The sequence below is a fragment of the Hippopotamus amphibius genome, chromosome 7 (genome assembly GCF_030028045.1).
Source record: "Hippopotamus amphibius kiboko isolate mHipAmp2 chromosome 7, mHipAmp2.hap2, whole genome shotgun sequence".
NCBI classification, from domain to species: domain Eukaryota; kingdom Metazoa; phylum Chordata; class Mammalia; order Artiodactyla; family Hippopotamidae; genus Hippopotamus; species Hippopotamus amphibius.
This window is the reverse complement of record NC_080192.1, coordinates 27,586,091-27,599,296: the sequence shown is the minus strand read 5'-3', so window position 1 is coordinate 27,599,296 and position 13,206 is coordinate 27,586,091. Positions and strand designations below refer to the sequence as shown.

Sequence of the window (13,206 nt, the reverse complement as noted above, 5' to 3'; positions counted from 1 at the left end):
ACATCGTAATGGTTTTTAAAACTAGTGGCCCCATCCCCAAAAGCACTGGAAACAAAAGCTGTACCTCCCAAGAACTACACTTTCCCCATTTCTGTATCTTAAGTCTTTCCAGAGTCCAGGTGGCTTTTCACCTGAGATATACCTTGCCTGAGAAGAAGAAGCAATTCACAGAAATATCTACATAATCCTATTATCATCACCAAAAATACCCTTCCTCAAGTTTGCCTAAAATAATCCTAGTAAACAGACCTTAAGTAAGCCCAAGACGCATGGGGAAAAAAGAATAAAATCATCACAAGATGCTTTTGATGTGCGTATTTTAAACATATTCCCTCCAATTGTTGCTAAATTATCTAATAACTTCTTTTTCTGTTACTAGGCCACCAAAATCCCATTACTTCAATTAGAAGTGCAACTGCAGTAACAATGACCCTGAAGAAACAACATAAAGCATTCTAACATATCCACTTATAAAAAGTTTTACTTTGTAAATACAATGGGATAAGAATAATTTGTGCTAAAAATTTAAAGTGATAGCGGATATCTTCCAAATTGTGTTTTTTAGGAAAATTATTACATAAATTTAGATACCTTCTACAGTGATCAAAAAGTACATAACACATTCATTTTGTTTATGCTTTCTTCAATAGATATTTACCCATCTCACATGAAGCACCTAACACTCTGTAAGGCTCTGCATGCCAAATGGAGGACCCTGGGTATGAGGACAATTAAGAGAAACATGGAGCAACTTTCAGGTAGACTACACCTTAGCAGGGGAAATCAAGCTAATGTATAAAAAAGAGACAGGAAACAATTTGAAAAAAATTAAATGCTAAAGGGTGAAGCTCTGAATGCAAGCAGAATTCTGAGAAAGAAGAAATCAATGCAAGTTGTGGTAATTGAAAAAAAATCTTATTCCTTGAAGTAAAGTTAAATTTAAATAAATAAAATGACAATCATTCCAAATAAATGAAAAAAAAAAAATGCACAAGAGCAGACAGGGCAGAATAAGAACACTGTATTTGATTAAAAAAATAAATATGTCTGAAAGAAAGTAATACACACATAAACAGGTATTAAATAGGTTAAACTGGTAATGTGGACTAGGGTAAGGGATATAAAACATTCACAGAGAGTGTCCACAACTCTGGTCCAGACTGCACTCGCAGTTAGCATGGAAACTAAGTTGCCTCAGCTCCAATCAAACATCAATAGCAGATTAAAAATTTTTTAATGTTAAAAATGTAGAACTATGCTTAAACACAAGGTAAGTATTTCAGTGGACAAAAAATAAACATACCAAGTATAGAGTTTGGGAACTAAAGCACATAGAGGCAAACAAATTCTTATGAGATAATAAGAACCAAAACACCTTACATGTGACAGGGATCAAGAAACCAGGCCTACTGTGGGAACTCAGAAAGGGGGCCAAAGCTACTAACCCCTGCCATAAACAATAATTTTTTAAAGCAGTAAACTCATCCAAGCACTGTGTCTGCACTTGAAGTTTGATCAAAACTCTTCCAGGCAGGGATGAACAGGCACTGCAAACAAAACATTATATACAAAAGTGAAAAATTATGGGAGAGAGTTCAAGATGATGGCATAAAAGGATCATGAACTTGCCTCCTCCCACAGACACAACAAATGTATAACTACATATGTAACAGTTCCCGCAGAAAGGGATCTGAAAACTGAATGAACAGAACCTCCATAACAAAGTGTAAAATAAAAAGACAGCAATGCGATGGGTTGGAGAGGCGACGATACAAAAATTCAGCTTCAGCAATCCACAATTGGGAGGGACAGCAAAGGTACAGATCCTTTCCCTGAGGAGAGAGGGATTTGAGCACCACATAAGGCACCCCAATCCCTAAATCCTGCACAAAAGAGATGAGCCCCCAAACACCTGATTTTGAAAACCAACAGGAAATATGTCCAGAAAAATGACGAAACTACAGGGAACAGAAAGCCTGCTCTTAAAGGACTTGCACACAGATTGCTGACCTGAAAACCAGTCAAAAACACGAAATTGAAAAGTGCACCGACCATAAGTGAAGGGGACTCACCTACTAATCTTGAAGCATCTGCTGGAGAGACAGGAACCAGCTGGAATGCTCGCCATGGGCTAAGTCAATGGCTAGAGTCACTTATGTGAGCTCAGGCTACCTTGCTAATACTGGTGCTGGTGGGCACCACTTTGTAATTCTCCACCCAACCTATTACCATCAGTGGGCACATCCCACTGAGAGATCACTGCCCACCCCCTGCACCTCAGATGGACCCCACAGCTGGTCAAGCAATGGCCCCACCCACCAGCACCCCAGAGCAGCTGCAGCCCACCAACTGCATGTAGCCCAAGTAGGAGACACCCCTTGAGCACCTGGCTTTGGTGGCCAGGTAGGATTGTACTTCTGAGCCCCGTAGGACATCTCCTAAATAAGGGCACTCCTTCAAATTTAGGAGAGCTGATATACCTAATACATAGAAACAAACACAAAGAATTAGGCAACATGAGGAGACAGAGGGAGGAAGATATTCCAATCAAAAGATTAAGTGAGAACCTCAAAGAAAGAACTAAACAAAATGGACATAAACAAGCTGTCTGGGACTTCCTAGGTGGCGCAGTGGGTAAGAATCTGCCTGCCAATGCAGGGGATACGGGTTCAATCCCTGCCCCAGGAAGATACCACATGCCGCAGAGCAACTAAGCCCGTGCACCACAACTATGAGCCTGCACTCTAGAGCCCGTGAGCCACAATTATTGAGCCCATGTGCTGCAACTACTGAAGCCCACGCGCCTAGAGCCTGTGCTCTGCAACAAGAGAGGCCACCACAATAAGAAGCCCGTGCACCACAACGAAGAGTAGCCCCCGCTCGCCGCAACTAGAGAAAGCCCGTGTGCAGCAACAAAGACCCAACACAGCCAATAAAATGAATGAATGAATGAATGAATAAATAAATAAATAAATAAATAAATAAATAAATAAATAAAGCAAACAAAAAAAAACCCAAGCTACCTGATAAAAAGTTCAAAGTAGTGGTCATAAAGACACTAACCAAACTCAGGCAAAGAAAAAATTAGCACAGTGAGAACTTCAACAGAGATAGAAAATATACAAAAGTACCAAACAAGTTATAACTTAACTGAAAAATACGCTAAAGAGGTACAACAGCAAACTGGATGAAGTAGAACAAATCAGCCAACAGGAAGATGAAACCATGGAACTAACCCAGACAGAACAAGAAAATGAAATAAGTGTTTTAAAAAGTGAAGACACCTTAAGGGACCTCTAGGGCAACATCAAGCAGAATAACATTTGTATTATAGGGATGCCAGAAAGAAAAGAGTGAAATGGACAGAAAACCTACTTGAAGAAACAGTTGCTGAAAACATCCTTAATCACAGGAAGGAAACAGACATCCAGGTCCAGGAAGCACAGAGAGTTCCAAATAAGATGAACCCAAAGAGACACACAGCAAAACATACTATAATTAAAACAGTAAAAGTAAAGGATTAAGAGAGAATCCTAAAAGTAACAAGAGAAAAACAAATTGTTACATACAAGGGAAACCCTATAAGACAAGCAGACTTTTCAGCAGAGCCATTACAGGCCAGAAGGGAGTGGCATATCATATTCAAAGTGCTGAAAGAAAAAACTTCCAACCAAGAATTCTCTACCCAGCAAAGTTATTCAGGATTGAAGAAGAGATCAAGAGTTTCCCAGATGAGCAAAAGCTAAAGGTGTTCATCACAACTAAACTGTCCCAACAAGAAATATCAATGGGACTTCTTTAACCTGAAAAGAAATGGCACTAATTGATAATAAAACATATGAAAGTAAAAATCTCACTGCTAAAGGTAAATGTATGATAAAGGCAGAGGATCAATCACCTATAAAGCAAACACAAAAGTTAAGAGACAAAAGTACTAAAAATAACTAAAATTACAATAATTAGTTATAGGATGCAAAAGAATCAAAAGTAAAATGTGTCATCAAAAGTATAAAACATGGGGACTTCCCTGGTGGTCCAGTGGTTAAGAATCCACCTTCCAATGCAGCAGATATGGGTTTGATCCCTGGTTGGGGAACTAAGATCCCACAGGCTTTGGGGCAACTAAGACTGCGCACTACAACTACTGAGCATGAGGACCACAACCAGAGAGCCCACATGCCGCAACTACAAAGCCCAAGAGCTCTGAAGCCACCACAACTAAAGAAGCTGCATGCTGCAACTACTGAGCCATCAGGCCACAACTAGAGAGAAGCCCACGTGCCACAGAAGAGCATCCTGCATGCTGCAACAAAGATCCCACATGCCACAACTAAGACCCAATACAGCCAAAAATAAAATAAATAAATTTTTTCTAAAAAACTTAAAGTATAAACCATGGGGAGGGAGTAAAAAGATACAGCTTTGGAATGATTTCTAATTTAAGTTGCTAGCAACTTAAAACAGGCTACTACTTACATAGAATGTTACAGGTGTACCTCACAGTAACCACAAGGAAAAAACTTATAGTAAATACACAAAAGAAAATGAGAAAATCTAAACACAGACACTAAAAGAAACCACACCAAAACACAAAGGAAAAGAGAGAAGAGGAACTACAAAAACAGCCAGAAAACAATTAACAAAATGGCAATAAGCACATACTTATCAATAACTACCTTAAACGTAAATGGACTAATAAATTCAATACAGCCTTACCTCAAGAAACAAGAAATCCCCAATAAACAATTTAACCTTATACATAAAGGAACTAGAAAAGAAGAACACAGCCCCAAATTGGTAGATGGAAGGAAATAATAAAGATCAGAGCAGAAACAGAGACTAAAAAAAAAAAAGAGAAAAAAAAAAAGATCAATGAAACTAAGAGCTGATTCTTTAAAAAGATAAATAAAATTGACAAACATTTAGCTAGACTCACGGGGGGGGGGGGGGGATGGACTCTAAATAAAACCAGAGATTAAAGAGATGTTATAACTAACACCACAGAAATACAAAGGATCTATTATGATCTATGAATATACGCCAACAAATTGGACAACCTAAAAGAAATGGAAAATTTTCTAAAAACATACAATCTTTCAAGACTGAATCATGAAGAAATAGAAGAATCTGAATAGACCAATTACTAGTACAGTAATCAAAAATCTCCCAACAAACCAAAGCCCAGAGCAGACATCTTCATTGGTGAATTCTACAAAACATTCCAAGATTTAATACCTATCCTTCTCAAATCCTTCAAAAAACTGTAAAGAAGGGAAGGCTTCCAAATACATTCTATGAAGCCAGCATTAACTTGATACCAAAACCAGACAAGGAGACCACAAAAAGAAAATTACAAGCCAATATCCTTGGTGAACACAGATGCTTTTACTACTTTCCCCCTATGTTACTGAAAGGCTAAGATTTGTGTTGATGATTTAGTTAACCACCTACCCATCTCCTCCCCAAAATTTTTACTAGTGTGGTCATATTTTTTTTAATTTTCAGATTTTTTTAATTATAAAATATTTGAGCTTGCAAAAGATCCAGATAATTATATTTATCAAATACCTGTCATTAATGCTTAGTGGTGTCAGCCAAACAGATCAAAATTTGAAAACATGGAGGAGGGCTTCCTAGGTGGCACAGCAGGTAAGAATCCGCCTGCCAATGCAGGGGACACGGGTTCAATCCCTGCTCCAGGAAGATCCCACATGCCGCGGAGCAACTAAGCCCATGCACCACAACTACTGAGCCTGTGCTCTAGAGCCCATGTGCCACAACTATTGAGTCCATGTGCCACAACTACTGAAGCCCACGCACCTAGAGCCTGCACTCCGCAACAAGAGAAGCCACAACAATGAGGAGCCCGTGCACCACAACAAAGAGTAGCCCCCACTCACTGCAACTAAAGAAAGCCAGTGCATGGCAAAAAAAGACCCAACACAGCCAATAAAACAAATAAATTTAAAAAAAAAAGAAAACATGGGGGGAAAGTTTACATGGTATTCAAAGTATTTATTTCAACCAAATAAGAATAGATGCCTAAAATATATTTGGCTACCCTAGCTTGTTGATAATATAAAAATATACTCCTACTACCAACAACTGTAAGATCAACATAGAGCAGCATTAATCTCTCCAAAAGCTACTTTCAAAAATCACGTACAAGTTTGTGAAGAAAGAACAGTACTTAACTGGGGTAAAGAAGTTATTGTTTACTATATGCAATACTTTGAAAAGTAGTATCACTATCATGGAAGTTTTAACAACAATGAAGTTTCTTTGAAATGCATATTTTATCTATTTCAGACTAGTTGTTAATTGAATACAATTTTAAAAATCTACTTGTGAGAATCATAACTACACTGCTGTAATCCAAAGCAACCAATAGCTAATGTCTTCCAATCATGACTGAAAACCTAAGAGCAAATAAAAACAGAATCAAAACAAACATGTAGTAGCATATAAGAAACATCTATTTTACAGATGAATAACAAAAGTTTTGCTAATATCTGGTGATATAATGAGTCAGAGTTTCCAAACTCAACATACTCTCCCTACATATGACACTCTCCCTACATATGACTCTCCCCCTACATATGACTTCACTCGAGAGAAGATTAAGCAGGAAGAGAGCAATAATTTCACTAAGAACATAACTCAGTTTTACAACCTAATTGCTACTAAAGATAAAGAACCTCATCTCTAAATCTTACCTGTCTTCAAAGCACTAAAACCAACTAAAAGGATAACTAGTCTTTGCACACAGAAGGGACGCAGTAAATGGTTAATAAGCAAATGAACAACCCATACCACTCTAATTGAAACTAGACTGGAAACAAGGCAAACCAGCAAAAGCTGAGTTAATAACAGATTAATTGCCAGAAAAAGGTGAGTCGATCAGAAATAAATTATTGCTCTTACGAAAATCTTTGAAAAAAATTGTTGTAGGATACTAAACACATCTTATACTTAGCAAAATTATTTCTGAAACTGGAAAGGATACAAGTATTAAAAATTAAATGACATACAACCTTAAAACCTTGGAGACTTATAAGACATCTATAAGGATTTCTTACAAAATGTAACTTTCAGCACTGATTTTGTCACTATTTCCCTTCACCCAGCATAAAGATCAATTAGGAAAATTTTCACAAATTCAAAAAGTTTGAAAAGCCATCTACTATATTCAGACCTTAAGAAGAGTGCTTTAAATACATTACCTGATCATCATACTATAAATGGATAATCAAAGATTTCTTAGGGCCCTCACTACCTCTTTCTTACTATTTATTACGAACTAAGACCTTATTAGCACATACAGATGAACTGAGAAGGTATATTTGCAAATGACAATTTTTTTATTTCATGGAAAGCATTCCAGGGCTTCCCAAGGAATTTACATGTTCAACCTCTTAGCTTACCACACACTGTTAGGTGATCTCATTCCCTTAATTTCAGTTATTTCCCAATGCAGACAAAAATAAAATTCTAAATCTAATCCAGATCTCTGCTGGACTTCAAATTCATATTTTCCTGTCCTGCTAAATCTCTCTACCAGAGTGCCATGAAAGCACACTAAAGTCATTTTATTCAAAACCAAACTCATTATCTTTTCTCATAAACATTTTACCCATCTGCATTTTCTACCTGAAATTACAGAAACATCACACAGCCATTTTGCCTAAATCCAAAGCATTACCCTTAACTCCTCTCTTCCTTAACCTTCACATCCAATCACCAAGTTAATTCAATCACCTACATAAATTATGAATCTATCCTTTCTTCATCTCCTTTGCCATTAACTCAGTTCAAGACGTCATTATCTCTCACCTGGACTATAAAAGAGAGAATTTAGTACCTATATCTCCATACCACATTTCCAGTTGCTTTCTAATTGATTTCCCAAAGCACCTCAAATAAATCATTTCCAAAATCAAACCACTTATCTTAACCCTTTACCATCCCAGGGAAAAAGTTTTCTTTTCCTCCTATGTTCTCTAGCTTAGTTAATAATAATCCTCATTTATTTAAAACCTCAGCTAATGTCCAACTCAACTCAAATTAATATCTGTACACCAATGCTCACTGTAACATTATTCACAATAGCTAAAAGGTGGAAATAACCCAAATATCCACTGATGGATGTATGGGTAAACAAAATGTGGTATATACATACAATAGAATATTATTCAGCCTTTCAAAGGAAGGAAATTCTAGTACACACTACAATGTGGATGAACTCAGGAAGCATTAGTCTAAGTGACATAAGCCATACAGAAAAAGACCAATACATGTGACTGCACTAACATGTATACCTCGAATAATCATATTCATAGAGGCAGAAAGTAAAACAGTGGTTACCAAAGAAAGGCTAAGGATGGAGGAACAAGGAGTTGTTTAATGGTACAGAGTTTCAGTTTGGGAATGATTAAAAACATGATGGAAATAGATAGTTGTGATGGTTGCACAACAATATGAATGTACTTAATGCCACTAAACTGTACACTTTAAAATGATAAAAATGCTAAATTTTATGCTACCACAATTTTTAAATTTTTTCTTAAAATTCTAAACCTACTGAATCTCAAGTTAATAGTACAGCCACACAGAGAAGATAATTATTTCAAGTGTTTTAAGAACACAGTGCTTTTGACCTATATAGCCTTAGTAAACTATAGTATAAGGACAAAAAGAACTGCTAAAAAAATTAGTAAAATTGATTCACTAAGCTTACTAACAGTAACATCAGTAGTGTTATTTTAAAGCTATTTTATGTATATTTTTAGGAAAAAAATATGTTAATGTTAAGAGCCAAGATATTCAGTATAAAATTTAAAAATATAAACTTAAAGGAAAAGATATTTTATAATCTTAATTTGAACACGTGTTTTGCCTTCTAAATCTGTCTATATGTACATGTGTGTATATATCTCTCTATATATCGATATATAGATATATCCTAGTTCTTATTTTAAATGCTTAAAAGCAATGACAACACAGAAGCAATGAGTACCCTACATGCCCAGACAGTGGTATTTAAATAGCATTCTCCATTAAAAAGAACCAGGACTCTTTGGAGAAAAGGATGATTTCAGCCTGGAGGAGAAATTTTACTAGACGAACCTGGGTCATGTTGTGCCACAAAGCAAGGAAGTTATCAAACACTAATACGGTCCTGTCAAAATGACAAAAGTCACCTTGAAGGCACTTCTACTAGGTAAAGCTGGAACAATTTGCACATCAAAAAAATCACACTGACTTCAACTGACTGAAACCCACTAAATATATACAAAATCCGTGAGTTCATGAAATATATTAAAAAATCTATGAGTGCCTCCTCCTCTTCAGAGGACGGTATCTAGAGGCATTCAGGATGGTCCAGCGTTTGATATACCGTCCATCATAGGCTGTCCTACAATACAGTCTCTATCAAAACCAGGCTGTCCCAAACCCCCAGTAATAGAATTGTTTACCTTTATACCAAGAAGGTTGGGAAAGCACCAAAATCCACATGTGGCATGTGCCCAGGCCAACTTTGAGGAGTTCATGCTGTGAGACCTAAAGTTCTTATGAGGTTGTCTAAAACGAAAAAACATGTCAGCCAGGCCTATGGTGGTTCCATGTGTGCTAAAGTGTGTCCGTGACAGGAACAAGCACACTTTTCTTACTAAGAGAAAATCGTTGTGAAAGTGTTGAAAGCACAAGCATAGAGTCAGAAAGCTAAATAAAAAAATGAAGCTTTTTTGGGTAATAAAAAAAAAATCAAAAAGAAAAAAAAATCCATGAGTTCTCCTTCCTCAAGGAAAGAGAAAGTCAAAAGAGAAACAAGCAAGCCTCACTGATCACTACTAGAGTAGTGCATCAATTTTTATTCTGAAAATTCATAATTAAAGAAAAAGAATTAAACATTTATCCTGACCATCCAGTATACACTGAAATTCATGGCAACCAAACACTCCCGGTTTAAAATGAAAAGTTCTTTACAGAAAAGTATCAGTTAATATATGCAGAAGAAATAAAAATATAGAAAATCAATAGTCTGCAACTGTTGATGAAATCAGTCTTCCCAACTTAAGTGACATCATAAAACCTTTCCTTAGATTAAAAAAATCCTTCTTTCCTTTAAACTATTATATCTCTTATTTATACTTCTCTTATAACACATAATACATGGAAGAAGAAAGCAGTGGTAGATTGTTACAATAATGATCCTCAATGAATTACACCTATGTTTTAATACCCTTGTAATTCTCACGCGTAATCCTCCCCCACATGGGCTTTGGCCATCAGACTTGCCTTGGCTGAAGGTAGAGTAGCAAATAAAATCCAAGTACAGTGCACAATAGGATTTGCTCACTCATTGATGGAAACTGTTCTGCCACCATATAAGCCAAGGCTAATCTGGGACATGTGAACCAATGAATATTATCAGCAATCTGAAAGAGGCTATGTTAGACTATTATCCCAATCAAGCCAACAGATAACTCCAGTTGTATTAGTAACTCCAAGAGAGACCAGCAGAAGAACCATTTAGCTTAGCCTAGCCCAAATTGTTGATCTAGAGAATCTAGAGCAAATAAAATGATGGTGGTTTTAACCAAAGCACAGGGATGGTTTATTATGCAGCAACAAATACAATTAGATACAGTAGATATGTCTTCTCTTCTCCATAGAAGAGAAAAGGAATCTTTTTGAGGACGGGAACCCTATAAGACTGAGCTATTCATCAAATTTCCTAATAAGGATACAATAAAAGTATCCACCTAAGCTTAACTAACACACAATATTTCTCATATATTAAAAAAAAATTAATGTAACTACTCCAAGATTTACATTATTCCATTTTCCATAGTTTCTTTTTTAACTTTCGAAGTTAAACAAAAGACTAGAAGACTAAACTGCCAATCTGGTTTTCAGGGTATTTGAGTAAAATCAAGATTTTTTTTTTCTTTGACAATATTCATTGGTAGAAAGAGTGTTGGAAAACCAACACTCTCAAACACTGCTTGTGGAAGTGTAACTAAATACAAAAAATGTACATGCTCTCTGCCTCACTGCTGGGAAATTACCCAGTGGACAAATTCATTAAAGGACCACCCATATATGTATACAAGTATGCTCACTGCAGTGCTTTTTATTAGCAAAACTGGAAACAAACTAAATGTCCTTCACTAGAGAAATGATTAAATTTTAATAATCCATATAATAAAATATAATGTAGTTATTAAAAATAAACACATAATAAAAGAGGCAATTCTGCAAGTGCTGATACTGAAAGCTCTCCAAACTATATTAAGTGAAAAAAATCAAACTCATATGAAGAGTATGATCATACTGTATAATGTTAATGGATATATGCATTAAAACTTTGTGGAAAAATATATAAGAAACTATTAGCAATGATACTGAGAAGGACTTTCTCCTTTTCATTTTATAGTTTCTATAATCCTAACCCTTAACTCCTGTCAGCCTCAAACTTCATACAAAATTTGTCTAAGTCCTCTCCTGCTTGCTTTCAACCTTCAACCTTGAAAATGGTCACTAATACTCTTTGTTCTAATCTCCATTATAACTCTAATACTTTTGAACTTGTCTTACAAGTCATTTTTGCTAATTACTTTTTTTTTTGTCGTGAGTTCCTTCTCATTTCTCCACCTTCTTCTTAAAACTAAATATATCCCGATCTATATCAAATCCTGATGTAGAAGGCTTACTCAGACTTCTGCAATATGATCCTGATCCACCATGCAACTCCACAGATGCTTTTCTAGCCATCATAAAACCCTGTGTGATAGATAGTAAGCTTCTTTACAAATATACCACATTTAACCCCAATTCATTTATATCAGCTTTCAACGGAAAACAATTCCTATTTTTTTTTTTTTTACAATTCCTATTTTTTAATGTGAACAATGCCACCTAACCTAGAGTCATCTACAACTTTAATAAGCATGCAGTCACCCATGTTGTTAAAATATTAATGCTGAATTAAATGTAATTCCTATTCAATACGTCTTTGTTAAGTGGTCTCTAAGAGGTTATATCCCCTGTTGCACCTGATTCCAGCCTATTCCAAAATTTCTCAAGTGTCTGCACACAATATAGGTCTGCATCCTAAATCTTCCCTGCCTAACCTAGTGACACAGAATACAATACATACAATACAGTATGCCAGAGAAGGGGGTGAGAAGCATATACTCACCTAAATTCAGCTGGCTCTTGTTTTCAGCAGGGTCTGTCAAGTGTTCCAAAAACAAAAGTACATCTAAATCTAGGAATACTGATTCAGAATATAGTAGTTGGAGTCACACAGACCTGCATTCAACTTCCAGTTTACCTATTTAGAAGCTTTGTAGAAGTACTTAACCTCTGTAAGCCCCAAATTTCCATTTGTAAAGTGGAACTAATAATGTCAGTCTCACAGAACTGTTGTGAGGATTAAATGAAACAGTATGTGTAAAATGTTTAAATCAGTACCTGGCATTTGTTAGATATACTATAAATAGTAGAACTTACATTATTACTAAGTGCACCACTCCTTAAAAAAAGACCTAGAATCAAAATTTAAAAGCTAGAAAACATCTCAGAAATCATGTTCCAACTGTAACACTCCACAGATGAGGAAACAAAGCCCTATAAAGTATAACTGGCTTACCTGACATCATATGCTTTCTAATGATAGAGTTGCAATTAAAACTTAGGTTTCCCAAGTCCTAATTCAATATCCTCTCTACTATCTCAAATATTTCTTGGCCATCTCTCTGATACCCATCAAGACATTTAATTTTTCTAATCTCAACTTCTTCAATGACTAACTACAGGGACAGGACAAGATCACGGGTCCTTATAGCTCCAAAATTCTCATTCCATGATTTATGTGGGCCCTAAACTAGCTAACTTAAAAGCATGCCCATAGAAACAAAGTCAAATATATTTCCTACCTTTATATATTTTTAGTTGTCTTATGGATACTTTCAAAACTCTAAAATTTAGTTACTGGTTATTAATAGTTACATGAAAGCAGTCATCAGAAAAAAAAAAAAGGAGCCAAGTCAATAAGAGACTGAGACTATCAAAACTAATTACAGATAAGTTACTAGTAACTAAATTGGGTTGAAAGACATCATTTAATTTACTTGATATTAAGTGAAAGAATAAAAGACTTTAATACCTAACATTTTTTAAATATCGAACATGTAATTA

General features: G+C 35.8%; 1 protein-coding gene and 1 pseudogene across 9 annotated transcripts in view; one reads left to right on the top strand and one right to left on the bottom strand.

Annotated features, from left to right (window-relative positions):
* EEA1 (early endosome antigen 1) overlaps positions 1–13,206 on the bottom strand; it is a 119,803-nt gene that overhangs the window by 91,627 nt on the left and 14,970 nt on the right. The gene's annotated exons all lie outside the window — the stretch shown is intronic.
* Positions 9,350–9,771, top strand: LOC130856393 (60S ribosomal protein L34-like; annotated as a pseudogene). Its single transcript, XR_009054576.1, has one exon. The product of XR_009054576.1 is annotated as a 60S ribosomal protein L34-like (transcript).